We start from the raw sequence: 18,399 nt of genomic DNA, 5'->3' as shown, positions 1-18,399 counted from the left end.
AATCATCAAAATTAAACGAAATAAACATTTGAAATATATGAGTTTGTATGTAATGTATGAATATAATATACAAGTTTCACTTTTTAAATGGAATTACTGAAATCAATCTACTTTTTCATGATATTCTAATTTTATGACCAGCACCTGTACAGCACTTTGGGGTCCTTGGACTGGATAAAGAGCTACAAGTGCAAGCCATTTCACAATTTTACAAGGTTTGTGTGCCTTAGAAACTGCAGATGAAAATTAGTTCTGAGAGCTATAATATAGCACAAAGCATATTTTCTTTTGTGATTAGTGCTACTGTACACGGTCCCTGTTAAATAAACTAAATAAACCAAATCCAATCAATGGACCAAGGCAGAGCAGTGATCATCAAATTGTGAACTGCGATGTGGTAATTAACATATTTACTTTGACAGTTAAACTGGGTATTCCTAAGACTTTATCACTCTGACAACTTATTTATAATAACATTTATTTACATTTATAATGACACTTATCATCTTTGTCTTTGTCTTCTTCCATTTGTCCAGTCATGGGGGTAGCAGCCTTAAGGAGGAAGTCCAAACTGTCCTCTCTCCAGTCACTTCCACCAGCTCTTCTGGGGGGGACCTCAGAGACATAATCCCTCCAACATGTTCTCAATCAGCCCCTGGTTTTCCTCTTGGAAGGACATGGCTGAAATACCTCTACAGAGATGCATCCAGAAGGCATCCGAAGTAGATGTCTGAACCACCTGAACTGGCTCCTCTCAATGTGTAGGAGCAGTGGTTCTACTATAAGGTCCTCCCAGATGTCAGAGCTCCTTACCCTATCTCTAAAGATATGTTCTACACTGAAGGCAAATGTGACCCAATTTCAATTTTTTTGCTCCTATATGTGATACATATTGGACTTTGTCATGGCAATGTGACAAATCCGATTTTTTCATATCCAACCCAGGTCTTTTCCGCATGTGGTACTGAATCGAATACATACCCAATGCTTTTCAAAGCGACCTAAGTGTGAACATTCATGTCACATTTCATCCAACACTCACGTCAAAGCCCCACCAATCTTGGCTTTGACTCTACATCCATGCATTGCTCCGATTTGCCTGTCGATCTTCCGCTCTTTTCTTCCCTCACTCGTAAACAAAAATCTGAGATACTTAAACTCCTCCACTTGAGGCAAAACCTTTTCCCTAACCAGAAGTGGTTAGTCCACCCTTTTCTGACTGAGAATCATGGCTTCAGATTTGGAGGTGCTGATCCTTTTCCCAGCCAATTCACACTCTGCTGCACACCTCCCCAGGAAGAGCTGGAGGTCATAGTTCAGTGAAGCCAAGAGTACCACCTCATCTGCTAAGCGCAGAGTCGCCCCTGGGAACATGGTTATAAGCCTTCTCCAAATCCACAAAACACATGTGGACCAATGGGACAAACTCCCACGCTCCCTCCCTAAAAAAATGAAACTTTCCAAAGTCTATAAAACAAAATGGCGTTGAAATTGCATCCTCACTCAGACACTAACCTTATCACATCAAACTTGACAGCTGTGGGCTTATTCATAAGCACCGTTATCATTCATTTATTTATTTTCTGCATCAGAAGCCAGTCCCTGCAGAGTATGCTCAGAAGAAATCTGGCCCCTGAGCAAATTTAGCTGTTGTGGAAAATAGCACCCTGACTGAAAAAGCCTCATGATGGTTAGGTAACACTTGGCTGCCTCATGGTCGTGGAAGCAGCACGTCACCACCAGAGCTGTGACTCATAATTATTTTGCTAGACGACGAATTAGTCACAAGTTTTTCAATTAGTTGACGAGTCAAAATTATTTAAATGTGTGTTTGCTTCATCTGAGAGCATCTCCTGTTCTGTTCATGTTTTAGCTCACCTGCTATAGTTTGCCCCTATGACCCTGCATTAAATGTAAATGAACATCCATTTTCTTTACCTGCTCTTCTGTACAGGGAAAAAGTCTGCGCATGCATGGGGTGAGCATGTAAACTCCACACAGAAAGGCCGGGAGGGGAAGCTTCCACCTTCATGCTGTGAAATGACAGCACTAACCACTGCTCCACCATGCCACCCTGTAATCTAACATCACAGAAAACTAAAATAATACCCTGAACCATATAAATCTGAAACTAACCAAATGTAATTGATCATTCTTACTTAATGTGACCATCACAAAAATTGAAACAGTCAGTACAGACTAAAATGCCAGTAATTTTGTAATCTTTAACAATTAAGTGCAAATATGTAACCAAAAATGGCCATGAGTGGGTCTGGAAGTCCAAAAATGGAAAAAAGAGCTTCAAATAAACAAAATAACAAAAGTGTACAGCTTATAAATAAAATTCATAAATTTACTTTTGCAGTGCAGCACTGTATTCCACCAAATAAATCATATAACTGAATAAATGTCCTGCAAATGAATTATTTATGTTAAAACAACTGCAGTTTATCAAAACAACAGTCAAATTAGGTCTTCAAATTAATATATTTGAACAAGTTTTCAAATACCTTCGGCACGGCCAGATACGGAGCCGAACGACATTCTGATCTGCCTGGTAACCAGCCGGCCCACAAGCAAACCAGGACAGTCCTGATTAGATGAGCAGTCAGGTCAGATTACTGACTGCTGAGCACATATACAACAAACCCTGGGGTTAAATTTAAACCAAGCCATTTTTAAATCAAACAAAGGACGAGCTAGCAGCACTGCAGTCCTGACGTTAGCGGAGAAAAGCGCAGGAGCAGGAAGTTCAGACGGTGGACATTCCTATTTGAATGAAATAAAAGGAAAACTGACCTGGGAACAAGAAAACTCTGGAACCAAAATGATTCTAAACCCTGTGACTCTTCATCAGAGCTCCCCTCCATGCTATTTTACTTCCAATGTTCCGTACATGAGCACAATACTCATACAGTTTCACAATACTTCCTCTTCTGTTGCTCCTGTTGCAGTTTTACATGGAAAGTAATTGTCATATTACATAAATATATTCATTTATATATATACACATATGTAGAAATGTGATCTATAATACATATTTTGCATTATATAGATATGCATTTACACATATATGCCAAATATCCATATATGTAGGTATAAATAAATGTATGATATTAACATATGTGTATGTACAGATAAATAAAAGAGTATAAGTGTGTGTGAAAGTCTGAATGGGACTTGTGAAAAAATATTTGGGCTGTCAAAACTAAAAAAAAAAAGAAAAATGCAAAAAGGAAACAACCAAACACTTACTATTTAACAAGTCGTTCACAAAATGAACATCTTATGGCGAAAACCTGCAAATGTTCAGCAGAATAAAATGTAAAAACTGATTTAAAATGATCCAAAATCAAAAACTCAAAGTGTGAAAAGCATAAACACTTGTCTCACACACACACACACAGTGCATCATAGCTGCAGTGGAAGCGGTGGCCCTGCAGAACTGTCAGGAAGCCAGTTTAACGCTGATCTGACAGAGTGAACTGTTTACTAAACTCAGAGGAGGTTACTGAGCTGCTGCCTTAATGTGCTGCTGTGACGAAGAAGAGGATGAGGAGGAGGAAACGCTGTCACTTAGACTACTGTGTGTTGACTGCGTCTGTGCCTGAAAGCAGGGCTGGCCTCAGCTCATCACGCCACACTGACAATCAGTCAACTGAGCCCCAGTCTGTGCTTTTATTCTGAAAAACATGAAGCGATGCATATCACCCTGCTGCCTTTGACGCCAGAGTTCTGGACTAAGATTATCCTACAACAAAAAGTTTTTTAAAACTTTGCCATTAACTATTGGAGTCAACTCTAAGTCGCCACATTTAAGCTGTTTGATAAAAAAACATTCACAGATATTTAGGTAATCTCAAAATATAATCAGAAACATCAAAAATACTATGAAAATTCATAGAGGACAATATGAAAAATCTCAAATCATTAATTATCTTGTAAATGTATAACACAATGTACAATGTGTCTCTAATAATCAGTAACCTATCAAAAGCTTCGGGTTGTAAAAACATTTTGTTAGTATAAATTTAAAGACTCACACCCTGACAGGCAACTGACCTCAAAACTGGCAAAAAACATGATTTTAACTAAGTCAGTTTTGTGACTGAATGTGACATCTTACAGTTTCACATGAGCTCGTATGTAATGTTAAACATAGACAACACCTCATGAGATGATCCTATCCCAAAACTGACATAAAAGGTGGTGGGCGATATATATTCAAGTAATGCTAGACCTTTATTAGTCTGAACGCAGGGTCCGCATTTGCACTATTGTTTTCCTGTGTTCTTATTTTCAATACTGTGTTTGCATTCTCTTTGACAATCTGCTTCATCTACTGGCTCTGTTTTTGCCTAATACTACTTTTAGCTACCGCTCTGCAACTTTTATCTTTTAGCTAGCCTTTTTCTACTTTTAGCTAGCTTTTTGCTGCTTTAAAAAAAAGGTAGCATTTTGCTATTTTTCTGAATTTCCGCTCGCTTCTTTTAGCTTTAACAACTCAGTTTCAGCATTTCCAGCCAAGTCGTTGAGCGCTACTCCGTACTCACACCGCATTCTCACAGAAGATGTCGTTTCTCAAAGTTATTCTATATTTTTAAATCACGAGACGTTATTTAGTTTTGTAATGCCTTTTATTTTGCATCAAGTCTGGGTCAAAAAATTTGCTATGTTTGTTTTTGGAGTATTTTCTAAAAAAAGCTTTTGAATTTATTCAGTTTTTGTTGTTTACAGAATTGTTTTGATTTTAGCTATAAACTGTAATTTTTTAACTCAAAATTGTAATTCTGGGGCCATTATAAAGTCTTTGTATTGTGTGTATGTAATGGTCTAACTTTGTCAGTAGGGCCAGGAAGAGTATCCACACTTTGTTTCAAAGACCCACCACACTGCTGATGTCCCCTCCCCTCTTCCATACACACACACACACACACACACACACACACAAACAAACCCCTCCAAACACAGGCTACTTTTAGCTTCTATTGCAGCACTGTGGTTTAAAGAGTCCAACTTTCCTCCACATACAGTCAGACCCAAACCTAACACTGAACAGAAGGGAAGAAAAAAATAAAAATCCTAAAAGTTTCCACCTCTGTCTCTCTGTCTGCACTTCCAACGCTTCATGCCAGAAACAACATCTGCAGCAGCAACTGGCGTCATTTTCAACAACTCAAACAAACAGGAAAAAAGAGTGAAGGAAGAAATGACACAGTCTGTGCAGAATCAAAGTTTTTTTAACAAACTCGTTAAAATTAAAGGCCTCGGGGAAACGGGCTGGTTGGCGGCCTTGAGTCAGCCAACAGCAGTTGATGCCAAAATATTTAATTCAGTCAATTTTGTTTAAATAACAACATTCAAACACATAAAATGCCAATTAGCATAAGATATCTATCTAAGGGAAACCGCAGATTGCATCAAATCTTTACTTTGTCACAAATCCATGTTAATGACAGCAATCATTACATGTATAAGAATAGAAAGTTGAAAGAGTAAGGATAGCCATAGAGTAAAGTAAGATTTTAAATTCTGTTCTGAATTTGACAGGGAGACATTGGAGAGAAGCTAAAACTGAAGAAATATGATCTCCCCTAACGCTCATCAGAACTCTGGCAGCAGCATTTTGAATCAGCTGAGGACTTTTTAAAAGAGTTTTTTTGGACACTAAGATAATAAAGATTTACAATAGTCCATCCTAGTTGTCCCAAAATGATGCAGAAAAACTGATCCGTTCATTTATCACAAGATGTTTTTTAATTTTAATGATATCACGCAGGTGGAAGAAAGCGGTTCCGGTAACATTTTTAATGTGGGGGTTAAAACGCGTATCCTGATCAAAAATAACACCATGGTTCTTTACATTAGAACTGTAGGCCAATAATTTTAAAAGGTCTATATTTGACCAGAGCTCTTGAATCAAGATCAAGTTTCTTAAGCAAAGGTTTAATTACAGCGACCTTAAAAGCGTGATAGATAATCATTCATTAAAGACAGATTAAGCATATTCAAAATGTGAAGAATAGTTAGTTGAAACACCTCTTTGATCAGTCTGGTTGGGATGGGATTTAGCAGACATGTTGATGGTTTGGATGAAACAACTATTTTTGACAATACAGAGAGCTCAACAGGACAAAAATCAGGTTCTAGTGACACTTCTAAAGCTTCCTCATCTGACAGGAAATCAGAGGCAATTAGTAGAAAGGAAAGGTGTGGATTTTCTTTCTAAGTGAAATAATTTTATTTATAAAGAATCTCTTGAAGTCATCACTACTTGAAGTTATAGGAATATACATTTCAACAGAGACAGGACTCTCCATTAGTTTAGCTACAGTACAGTACAGAAACCTGGGGTTGTTCTTATTCTCCTTATGAAAGGCTTTCTTGTATGTTAGCAGGCTATCTTTCCGGGTTAAAAAAAATTCTTCCACAATAGTGGTGCAGCATTTTCTTTCCAACTTTTTAGATTCCTGCTTTTAAAAAAACTTAACTTTGTATTTAACCAAGGAGACAGCTTCCTCTGACTGATCACTTTCTTTTTAAGATGAGCAACTTTATCAAGTGATGTTTGCATTGAAGTTGTAATATTATCAACTAGATAAGCTGCTGTTCTCTGCTGCATTACTCTGTGAGACAAAGGAAAATAAAAATGGAAGAGATTCTTTAAATTTAGTTACATCGTTCTCAGTTAAACATCTATTATAATGAAATTTCTTTACAAAGGCTGATTAGTCAATCAGTATAAACTCAATGGTTATTAAAAAAGACACATTGTCAGACAGATTGTGAGGATATTTTAAATATATATACACATATAAAATCTGTCCGTTGGTCTGTGAGATATTTTGCTGACATCTCACATGTTGGCGATACTGAAATGCAATGATACTGTCATGGCTACAAAGCTGCTGCACTGTGTCATACAGCACACTGATGCCTGTTAAGTACTCTGTTCACAGTTAGCCACACCTTTGATCATAAACAGTCAGCGAACTTTCAGTTGTAGTTCAAAGTTCAAAATACAGAAACGAACAACTGTTTGGTCTTTTGTCTTTACTGGGTTAGATGCACTCAGGCTCCAACGGAGGCTGAATGGACTGATGTTTATTATTATTGTAAGGTCAAGTACTCTGAGCTGTTTGCAGCCATTTACATCAGTACTACCCAGACTACACTGTGACTTAAATAACATTGGTGGACAATGAGTGAAATCATTTTTCTAAAGAATGACATACTGAGTATTTAAAGCAACACATACACAAAGCCATTCTATTAGAACAGAACAGAATCGCCTTTAATGTTATTGTAAAACTTGCACCAGAACTCAGACAGCCTTTTTGGTTTGGTGCATCTGCGACATGTCTTATGAAAGTTTTACAAAATAAACTAAGTGCACACTAAACAAAACTAGAGAAATTTGCATTTAGTGTAAAAACAAGGGGTGAGTGTGGAGAGCTGAATGACCTTGTTGAAATTTGTCGAAGAAGCTGAAAATGAGTTCAGTTAAAATGTTCAGAACAGAAGCAAATTTAAGCAAAATAGTAACTCCAAGCCAAATGAATAAAACCATAGCTTAAAATTACTATTAGCAAGACCATAGATGCAAGGTCTTCACTGAAAACGTAATTGTCTGGATGGGAACTTATGTTGTTCTAAAACCTGTATGTACTTTTTTTTTTTTTGCATTGATGGTGTCTTTCCAGATGTCTAAACTGCCCATTCCAGAGTCACTAATGCACCTCCATACTATCAGAGAGGCAGGCTTTTGAACTGTGCGCTGATAACAGGCTGGATGGCCCTTCTATTTAATGTAGTGGCCCTGAGGCCAAAAGAAAAAAAAAGAAGCAAAGAGCAGCCTCAATGTATGTTCATTAGCCTTGTCTGCTCATTGCAGTAATACAGTATACAAAAGTCTTGCAGTAGCTAAAAAAAAGCACCTATTTGTCATTGGTTAGGCAGAAGGTGGGACTATGACATCATTATTTTTAAAAGATTGTGTTTAGGCTGTCCACACAAAAACGCAAGAGTGATGTTTCAAGTTTCCCCTCACTCATAAAACAGTTTCTTTGTGGATGCAAAGACAAAATAATAATAAAAAAAACATTTATGTTACTATATGGATAAAGTCTAAATCAGCAGCGGTTTCACCCACACAAAAACAGAGGTCTGCAGACGGGCAGCAGGATGACATATTTTCCATCTCCACTAGAAAGCTGCTTGAATGTGGAGAGATGCTGTGGTTTGGTCTGGATCAGGTTCACATCTGAGTGTGTTTTCACATGTGGAGGAGCCAGAACAGAAAAACTGTAGCTGTTCCATAAAAACACCACACACCGGTCCAGAAGCGGCCTTTTGCCCTTTTGTCCAAGCAAAACACACACACACTCTCACACACCTTCTAAAGCCAACGTTTACTTCAAACTAATCTGACAAAGCAACCAACAAACCTCAAACAAGTTTCTACTTTGTTCCACCCTCACACGCTCCTATGTCATCACCATCATCTCCTTCATCAGCAGCCTAAAGGAGTATGGCGTCACCGAAGAACAAAAAGGGGCGGGGCATCTCTAAAGTGGGAGTGTACATCCGACTTGGATTCACAAAACCGGATTGGCCCAAGAGTTGGTGAGTAGAAGTTTGCTAGTTTATGCTCATGAAGGCTTAACTACGCAATTAACAAGAAGCCAAGAAATAAATAGATTCTAATATCCGTACTCATTTATTAAGAGGGCTTTAATAAAACTCATGAATGTTATTTAATTTAGAATAACAAAATAATAAAGATGTCCTCTGGTTTCTTTAGATATATAAAGTGATGAAAGTTATACAATAATTTGTGGGGAAAAAAAATCTGTGTAAAACTAAACTGTTGGCGCATTGTTAAAAGTCTGATAGGTATCACTACCTTCCTTAAAAGTTATAACAAAATACAAAATGAAGATTAAAAATGATTTATTGTCTCATAATTTAAGCTTATTGTAAAAGAACAAAGACCAATGACATGAATAGTTAAAGACTTAACTTTCCTTGAAGCCTTATGAACAAAAGCCAACTCAACATTACTTTATAAAGAGCAGAACAGCAGAGAAATAGTAATATTCTGTGAAATAAACATGATTACATTAGAATTATAAATAAACTGAGCTGGTGCTGTAGTTGGTTTGACAAGGTTCTCGAAAATTTTCAAGATTTTCTCTCTCTGGAACTCGTTTTTAAAAAATACCATCTTGGGGCTTCTAAAAAACAGTTTCCAAGCCTGAATCAATAAAAAAAAATTTAATTTTTCCCGAAACGCCCTTCTCATGTGAATGGGGCTTTACGGTATTCATGGCTATTTTAAAACTGCCATGTTCTGTTTTACACTCTAAATGCGACTAAAGTTGCACAATCACATAAACCATTTAAAACATTTTAAGGTAGCTGGATATTTTGTGTTGTTTCAGCTTTTACTGTATTTCATTTCCATGTCTTTTAACTGGCGCTGTGTGAGAATCGCTTTCCATCATCTTACAATGAACCTTCCCTGAATTTGAATCTTTGGTAAATGATTTGAATGCTTCCTGCGCTCTCCTCCGACGAGCTACAAGAAGAAGAGAAAGTGTGTCGGCGCAGCCCAAACGGCTGTCCTGACTCCCAGCTGTACAGCCAGACCCTGGATCTACACAAACACAGTGAGACAAAACAGAAAGAGGTGGGGGAGACGTGCCGCTTCGAAGACAGGGATTGAGAGAAAAAGAAGAAATGAGATGAAATTTTCCAAGGAGGAGAACATTTCGACAGCACCAGCAGCCAGAATAAGTCGACATCTGTCTGAAATTAAAGAAATACACAGTCCTGCGGCGGCTGTGGAAAACTGAATCTGAACTTTTATTAAGACTGGAGATAAATGGAGACGACCAAATACTCCAAATGCTCCCCATCCCACAAAAACACGTTTTTCTTCACAAGCAAAAACTCCACTAAACACACAAATAGGCCTTTATTCACGTTGCAAAGCATGGTCATGAATCCCAAAAAGTTCATTGGAGAAAGAAAATTAAAAATTAGGCATTCTTTTTACATTCCATTGCAGGAATGTGAGTTTCTTAAAGGGTGACGAAGAGTAGGGGTGTAATGGAATCTCGTGGCACAAGATTTTGCCAAACTAAAACGTCTCAAGATTTCTCAAGTCTCACGAACAAAAAACGGTAAACTATCTTGTTGAAACTATCACTGAAGACGTCTCCCTCACTTCAACCCTCCTGAAGCCCTCGTAGGAAGGGAGAGAGGAAGAAAAGCCCTTGTAACTTTGGGTAAATTTGACCCAAAGGCCACGGGAGGGTTGAAACATTTGCGTGTCATCAGTTTAAACAGACTGATGTTCTCTGCTCAACTTTTTAAAAAATGCTAAAACCTCGTCTTGTGAGACAAGTGTCTCGTTACACCCCTAGTACAAAGTATTAGAGATTACCCAATTCATGAGTCCTTTAGATGCTCAATTAAGAAAAAATAAATAATAATCACTTATTTTGATCAATATTGCAACCCCAAATATTGAACATGATTCCTCACCGAGTTTGGAAACACTGTTTATTGCAACTAAAGAACCTTGAAGGATCAAGGTTAGAAGTGTTCCTCCATTTCTTCCTGTTGAACTTTTCCTTAAAATACCTGACAAAGTAGGGCTGGGAAATATGAGCAGAAGTTATTACAATACTTTAGAGCTTTATCATGATATAAGATTTTAAAATCCTCCTTTACCCACAGTATTAATGTTTAATTAAACACTTTAACTTAATGCAGGGGTGAACTGGGACTCACAGACAGTGATCCTCTGACTCTTGTTCCCTCGCTTCGATAAAAACAAAAACAAACCTAACAGCTGTCCTCTCACATGATCCAACAACTGGAGAAACTTTATTCAGTCCAGTCCAAGAAAAAAAATTTAGATGGAGTCAAACAGCAGCACAGACCATGAGTGTCATCGGACCAATCGTCACGCTACATTCAGGTACCATTTGATGACGAAGGACCAGAGTTAAAAATGAATCACAATCAAACACAAAATGATTAAGCTTGTTCTTACACACAGCTGAACTCACAACACATTAGAACTGTAATGTACCAACCAATATCACATAGAAAACACATTCATTATAGGCTACTTAGGTTTAAAATAAATATAGCACATCGTGGCCAGGAGCTCAATAAAGTGACTGTCGCTCATTTACCGTCTCTGAACGCTCACCAACTTCTACTTCGCTTGATTCTCAAATATAAACATAGAGCCGACTGCGGTGTTTTCTAGAGGAATGGTGGAGGTGGGGATCTGCAGGGGTTTTCAAGGTTTGGAAGGGGAGTTAGCTACGATGCATTGAAAGAAGCTGAGAAAAACTAAAGAGAGAGAGAAAAAAACTCCGCCAACGCAAAATGATTATTTCTTAAATAGTCCGATCCAGATCATGATCCGATCGCCACCAAAATGTAATTGATTCTTGTGGCAACCACGACATTTCCTGAAAATGTCATCAAATTTTGTTCACTAGTTTTTAAGTAAACTTGTGAACAGACAATCTCAGAAAACCAACACACACTACCAAAAACATAACCTCCTTGGCGGAAGTAAAAATAGTTGTTCATATTTTTACTTATCATTCGCGATATAGTCATTTTTATGCCGCAGAAATTATCCACGCAGATGTAGGCTATCGGATAAAGTAATGGTGCCTCCTGGATGCCTTCCTTTGGACTCCTTCCATTGGGAGGAGACCCCGGGGCAGACCCAGAACTTGGTGGATTGATTATGTATCCTCTCTAGCCTGGAAACACCTTGGGATACCCCAGGACGAGCTGGAGGGTGTCACTAGGAAGAGGGATATCTGGGTTTCCCTCCTGGACCCGTTGTCTCTGTGACCCGACCATGAATAAACAGTAGAAGAAGAAATGGCTGGCTGGATGGATGGATGACATCCAAACAAAAGTAGAAACATTGGTTTTATCATAGGCAGTCTTAGGCAAATACAGAGTTTCTGAGAGTAACAAATTAAATTACTCAATTTGCATATGTGTCCCAACAACATGTTATTTGATCATTGTTTTGGCTTTTATTTTTGTCTTTTCATCAACATTAAAACAAAAGAAAACAAATTTCAGTCAAATTTATTTCACAACAAAACTATTTACAATTCTGAACTGAACTATTTCCATGTTACTTTTCCCATCTTTTTTTAGGGTCTGGTACCTCTCATTGCAGGGTACAGTGATGAAATCTGGTTGTTTTAGTCAGGATTACGGTAAAGATGTATTTTCCCCAACAATACTTAAAACCAACTTTTATTCTTTAAAATTCCAGGTTTATTCCCATTTAGAGCCATACATTTTTATTTATTCCCATGAAAAGTTTCCAACTGAAAATTCCTGGAACTTCGCAGACATAGTTGTGAATGACACACAGCTATTGCCACACCAAATTTTAGCTCAATTTACGTAAAACTGTCTAAGTTTTAGCAACTTTTGTGTTTCCTAAGGTCAGCTGATTGTGGCGGCTAAGATTATTCAGTTGTAGATGTACATCCAGTGATTACGTCAAGGCTTTCATAAAATAATTATAAAAAATAAAGCTGTTTTGCTCTTTAGGAGCTGCTCCAAACACGAAGGAGAAAAACCACGGGGAGGAGGATTACGAGCGGTTTTTGTTTCGTACGTCACAATCCTTAGAAAACCAGATAGTTTATCAAATTATCACCCACTTTATTTGGGAATGCCTCTCTATAGTTCAGAGCTGTGCCATTTGAAATGTAATACATAAACAGTATTAGATCCAAACAAACGAGACTGTTGTTACAACCTTTGAACTAACATGAACAGACACGATGCCAACATGCTGCTGTCAAATTACTGGAAAGCGGTGCGTGTCTGAAACACGTCCAACTTCGGAACCCTGAAGGCTCTGCACGTGTGCAGACGACACTTTACCTTCTGAACATGGCACTAAAAACATTTTCTGAACCACTGCTCCACTTTGTGTTTGTTGCGTTTGGTCCAGAGCAGATACTGAGGGAGGCAGAGGAAACTGGAGTACTGTTACCTCATCTGGATACTCCATTTATACGATGGATTTGTATGAGTGTGTATAGCAGTGAAACACACACACACACACAAGCTGAGTCATAGCATTCAGCTGCCAGCGGCCTGTTTCTACAACAAACAGCTGAAGAACCATTTACTGTTATCAGTGTGTGCACACCCACACACACACATACTCAAGCAGTCATATTTCCATCACTTCAGGGTATTTTGTACTGACTTACAACCTTTCTGGCTCTATCCAACCTCTCACCACAGCATGCTCAACCCTGAAGCGAAACCTTTATCCCGACACAGATTGATGTAGGGCGAATAGTCGACGATGATTCTGAAATTCTCCAGTGTCGATATTTTTAAAATGCCACGTCATTTTCACAACTTTATCTTTTAATTTCCTACACGTTTAAACTGAATTAAGTTTGTTTTTGTTTTTTTTTCCGTCCTCCATACCACGGGTTAGTGATGTCAACGTCAGAGTCTGCGGCTACAACAGTGTCGAACGGAATGAGTTTTTAAAAGTTTTCAAAGACGGGAGGGGTCTAACGTTTGGGAGTACATCAAGCAATAAGAGGGTTGTTTGTTCGGTTTCCTTGGATAACATCTAAAAAAGGAGGCACACAGAGCTACTGATGAGCCGCCAGAAAAAGAAAAAAAAACTATTTAGCTGCTAAATGCACTCTATGATGTTAGACAGGATGTCAGTTTGGTATGTTTTCAAGAGAATAAATGTTTGAGGAGACTTTTAGACTAAAATCTGGGCCCATGTTTGACTGTTCAACGCTGTGCCAGACCAGCGTTAAGCCGAGCTGCGTTCCCATTGCATACCGGCTTCGCTCCGTTTTCATTTAAACATCGGTGGTGTCGGGCCTTGTCCACACAGAAACACTGTTTTTCCAAATAATCGTATTTGCCGCTTCTAAAAATATCCATGAAAGCCCGTCACCGTTTCTAGGAATATTTTCATCCACACGGAAACAGCAGTGAATACGCCAGGCCTGTTTGTGACGCTGTAACATTGTCACAAATAAATAAATACACCAGAAACAGTAAAGAATACATGGAGCAGATGACTGAGACTGTAAACACAAGAAGAAAGAGAATCCAGGTAGCAAGGCCACCTGATTTTTATAACCTCATCAAACACCACATATTTTGATACCATTAGATAGACGAATCCAACACAATTTTTATTTTTAAAATCGGTCTATTGGTTATCAATTTATTGTCAGAATCGGTCTAAATTAATACACTCTACTTACAAACAAATAATACAAGAGGCAGCAGTAGAAAGTCCTGTGTTTAACTGCCTGGATCTTCCGTTCGAACGCCGGGCTGAAGCTGACGAATTGCTCTGATTGTTTCTCTGCTCCAGCACACCTGATTCAGTGGTTAAATCACCTCTTCATGTTCTGCAGAAGCCTGTTAATCACCCATTGATTCAAATCGGGTGTGTTGGAGCAGAGAAACAAAGAAAACATGAAGGATGGTGGCACTCGAGGAAGAGGGTTGACTACCCCTGGTGTAGAGGATGAATGGTTGTGAGGGTTCAGGTGGCCTTGCTAACACAGGAGCAAACACCAAATCCTTTTTGGTGGACTGAAGACAAAGTGGACCTTTTACTTTGTGTCACATTAACTGGACACTGGGAGTCGGGTCAGTCCAAATACAAGGACACGATGGACATTTTCAGGCTCAGTATCCGCCAAGGACAGCTGGAAGAAAGGGTTTACCTCAGAATGTTCAAAGCACATCAGGCTAAATTCTTTATACACAAGTTTATATTTCTTGTGGATCTTTTTGGAAATGTTATTGACAGAGAATGTTATTGACAGAGAATGTTGAAACAGGCGATAAAAACCTTTTTGGTCGTAGACTATTTGATGTAATAATAAGAGGGTTTTGCTCCACTCTACTTAAAGCTGGTATTGTTCATCAGTGTGAAGTAATACAGTAAACAAAAAGGTTGTACTGTAGTTAACAAGCTAACATCTGCAGCACGAACGCAAGCATGTAAGTTGTCAGTGTTATTACACTTTGGGGTCATAGGTTAGGTCATAGGGGGCTCGACACCTGCGCGTGCTTTTGCTACATTTGATGTGTAGATAATGTTTACAGCTGAATGAGCAACTTTTAAACCTGACAAATTCATATATGATACACACAAATAATGCATACAGTTTAAAATATGATATGAAAAGTGTGTAAATGAACATCTGAATGTTCCAGTCTCCTTTATTCTGGTCTGAATAGTTGTGTTTGTTTCTCTCCTCGTTCTGAAGATAAAACCTTGTGACTGAATTCCTATAAAAGGAAGGATTTATCTCCACAGTTTGCTGCCGTTCTTACCAACAGTATCCTCGCAACGTGCTGAATATTCAGGCTTTTTGGTTGTAAATAAACAAAAAGCTTCATTTTCTTTTTTTTTCTCATGCTGGAGTTTTATTTATTTTATTTTGTGGTGAACTGTGAATGCCTAAGTTGACTTTTAAAAAACTCAAGTTAACTAAAATAAACTTGACGAGCATGACTTTTTGAAAACGGAGATTAATGAACGGAATGACTCTGCAGCAGACCTGCTGTCTCAACGAGGAACTTCCTGAAGGAGGCGGAATGACTTTTTCTATCCACTTGGCGGGAGACGAGGAAAGGAAAAACGGGAGCAAACGACAAACAACAACATTAGTTGCTGACCTGGTTTGACCTCTTGTGGTGATCGCTGGCAGTGGTGCAGATGTTTCGGATGGGACAAAAGAGCATGACGTTCACAAGGTGCCTGAGGAGCTGCCCCCCTACCTCAACACTGTCTCAGCTGCGGAAAATAAAGACGTACTCGGGACCACAACAGACGCCTCCTCTGCGCAAAACAGCCACTGTGAACGGAAATTTATTATCCAAATGATGTCTTCTCATTAAAACAAAGAAGTGACTGAACCACCCAGGACATAAGGACAGACCTCCTGATGTTGCTCTTTTGTCGTTTGTAAAACGTTCCAATGCGTTTTCAGCGTTAAGTTAGCATCTATGCTAACTGCTGGTCAGCAGTTTTTTTTTCATATCATTATTGTCTTTTTTCAGACATGAAAACATATAAGTCATTGTCGATTTACGTAACGTAAGCCATAGTCATTTAAATTTGTAAATGTGTATTTCTGCGTCTGTATTTCAGTTTTTTGATAAACATCAGAAACCCCTGCTGCCTCCTAGTGTGTACTCACAAACCTCAAACCTGGTCGTCGAGGAGCGTCTGAATCGTAACCGAATCGTGAGGAGCCTAAAGATTCCCACCCTAGTGCACAATACTCCACTGCCTACCTTGGCAGCCACCCTAACATTTCAGATTTAATCTACTGGAAGAGCTCCTGTGTGTCCAAGCACACAGCTCTAACACAATAGAGACGGTTTGAGGACGCCAGGGACAACGCTGTGATTATTTCGAGAGAGGAATTTCCCATTTTTGAAGATTCCCCACATGGATATTGTTTGCCAACCCCACTCAGATACAGCGTTAGGGGTTGATGCTGGCTATGGTAGAAAAATGGGCAGGGTGTCCGTGCTGACCTGCGTCCACCGCACAGAGCGCCTACACACCAGAACCGGACCATCCTGGAGAAACCCCCGACAGCTCAGATCAGTCACGTTTTCTTCTGCTTCGTGTGGATGGCCACATCCAAAGGGTTCAAAAGTAGCCGGCAGCCGGTATAAAACCAGGTGCAGGCAGTGTTGCCAATTTAGAGACTTTGTCGCTTTATTTATAGCAAGTTTTTACACCCTTCTAGTGATCATTTTTCAGAAAATTCAACTAGCGACCGAGTAGCAGCTGCCTCAGTGGACCCTCCTCTGTCCCACAGCGCCCACAGCGCTCGCAGGCAACTCACTTCTCTTTTGGGTCACTTTTGACAATCCCAAGCCCAGATAAAATATGAAAGTTCTAACTACGATATTCAAAAGAAAAACAGGACAGTCACATAGATAACTAACTTCCAGTGAACTGTGTCTAATGTGTCTATCTATGGTTCACATATCTGCCTCACATGTGGGAGGTCAGGGTTCGATCCCCCGGTCAGGCAGGCCCATTAATGTCATAACTGTTATCACTTTCAAACCAAAACACTTTGTCGTATGGTAAATGGCAACAGTAATGTTTAAATAATCTTTAAGACCTTGTTTGATCATTTCTGTTGACAGACACCACAACGAATGTCCAGGAATATTTTTGATTTAGTGGAGTTAGTTATTGGACATATTTGTTGAGCGATTCATTATGTGTACTTTGACTAAGAACGTACACAGTACACTCCTCTTTACAAGAAAACCTTTGACGCCCTCGGGAGATCGTTCCTTGGCTTGGTCAAATTAATTATCCATCTGAATATTTTCTGAAACCTCTCCCAGTCCGTCTAAAAAGATCTAAAAAGATCTAAAAATCTCACAAATTGTCTTTAAAAACTGCTGGTTTTGGACTCTTCAAACACCCTCTCAAATGCGTTTCTGATGTTCTACATTTCAAATTTAGAAAAGAAAACTTTTCAACCCTCAGCAGATCTGCATACATCATCTGTTTGGTGAAGACATGGCGCTAGATGCAGCTTTTAAATAATTAAGCGCATCTCACCCGCCGCCTTCCGTGGCAGAGTTTTAAACTAACGTCATGTCACGTTAAGATATGGCAGTGTTATGGCCTTTTGGGTCAAACCTTGGAAATGAAGCTATGCGAGGTCTCGCGTGATCTGTTATCGCTTGGCCTACAGTTGTTGTTGTTGTTTTTTGTACAGGCTGAGGTCGATTAGCTGTGATGGCCATCTTGAACACACACAGACATGGGCAGAAACATGATAGCCTTGGAGCCATGAACATAAAGTCGGGGGCTAAGTGATATTTTGGGCATTGACCTGATGGGAAAACCCAACCCGCCTCTCATGGCACCCACGAAGGAGATAACTGCAGGTTTTCACTTGGCTTCAAAGCTTTCCAGATCTCGACCCAATGGGATGTTCTGATCAGAGCAGAGTAACCCGTCAGGGTCTGGGTCTCTGATACCCGAGGTCCGCTGCAGGACTCAGGGATCAGGATCTGCATGGTCCTGGGGTCGGTTTAAATCCCAGGACATCACCCTTAACAAAATAATAGTAACACTGATATAATCCTGATAACCTGAGGACACGTGGACAGACAGATGGACAGATGGATAACCTGCATGTCTGATGAAGCTGGAGGGGGGGGTGGGGGAGTCACATCTGCGCAGCTACACGGTCTGATCGGACTGGACATGTGAAAAGTGATTTATGTGGCAGCTGGGTGTGTGTCTGTGTGTGTGTGTGTGTGTGTGTGGGGGGG

The 18,399-nt window shown here is 39.3% G+C and overlaps 1 protein-coding gene across 1 annotated transcript in view; it reads right to left on the bottom strand.

Moving 5' to 3' along the window:
- Window positions 1-18,399, bottom strand: part of raph1a (Ras association (RalGDS/AF-6) and pleckstrin homology domains 1a) — a 74,711-nt gene that overhangs the window by 55,466 nt on the left and 846 nt on the right. The gene's annotated exons all lie outside the window — the stretch shown is intronic.

This window comes from Kryptolebias marmoratus, linkage group LG6 (assembly GCF_001649575.2).
Source record: "Kryptolebias marmoratus isolate JLee-2015 linkage group LG6, ASM164957v2, whole genome shotgun sequence".
Lineage (NCBI taxonomy): Eukaryota > Metazoa > Chordata > Actinopteri > Cyprinodontiformes > Rivulidae > Kryptolebias > Kryptolebias marmoratus.
Note: the sequence above shows the minus strand (reverse complement) of the source record. Positions and strands in the feature narration are given on the sequence as shown.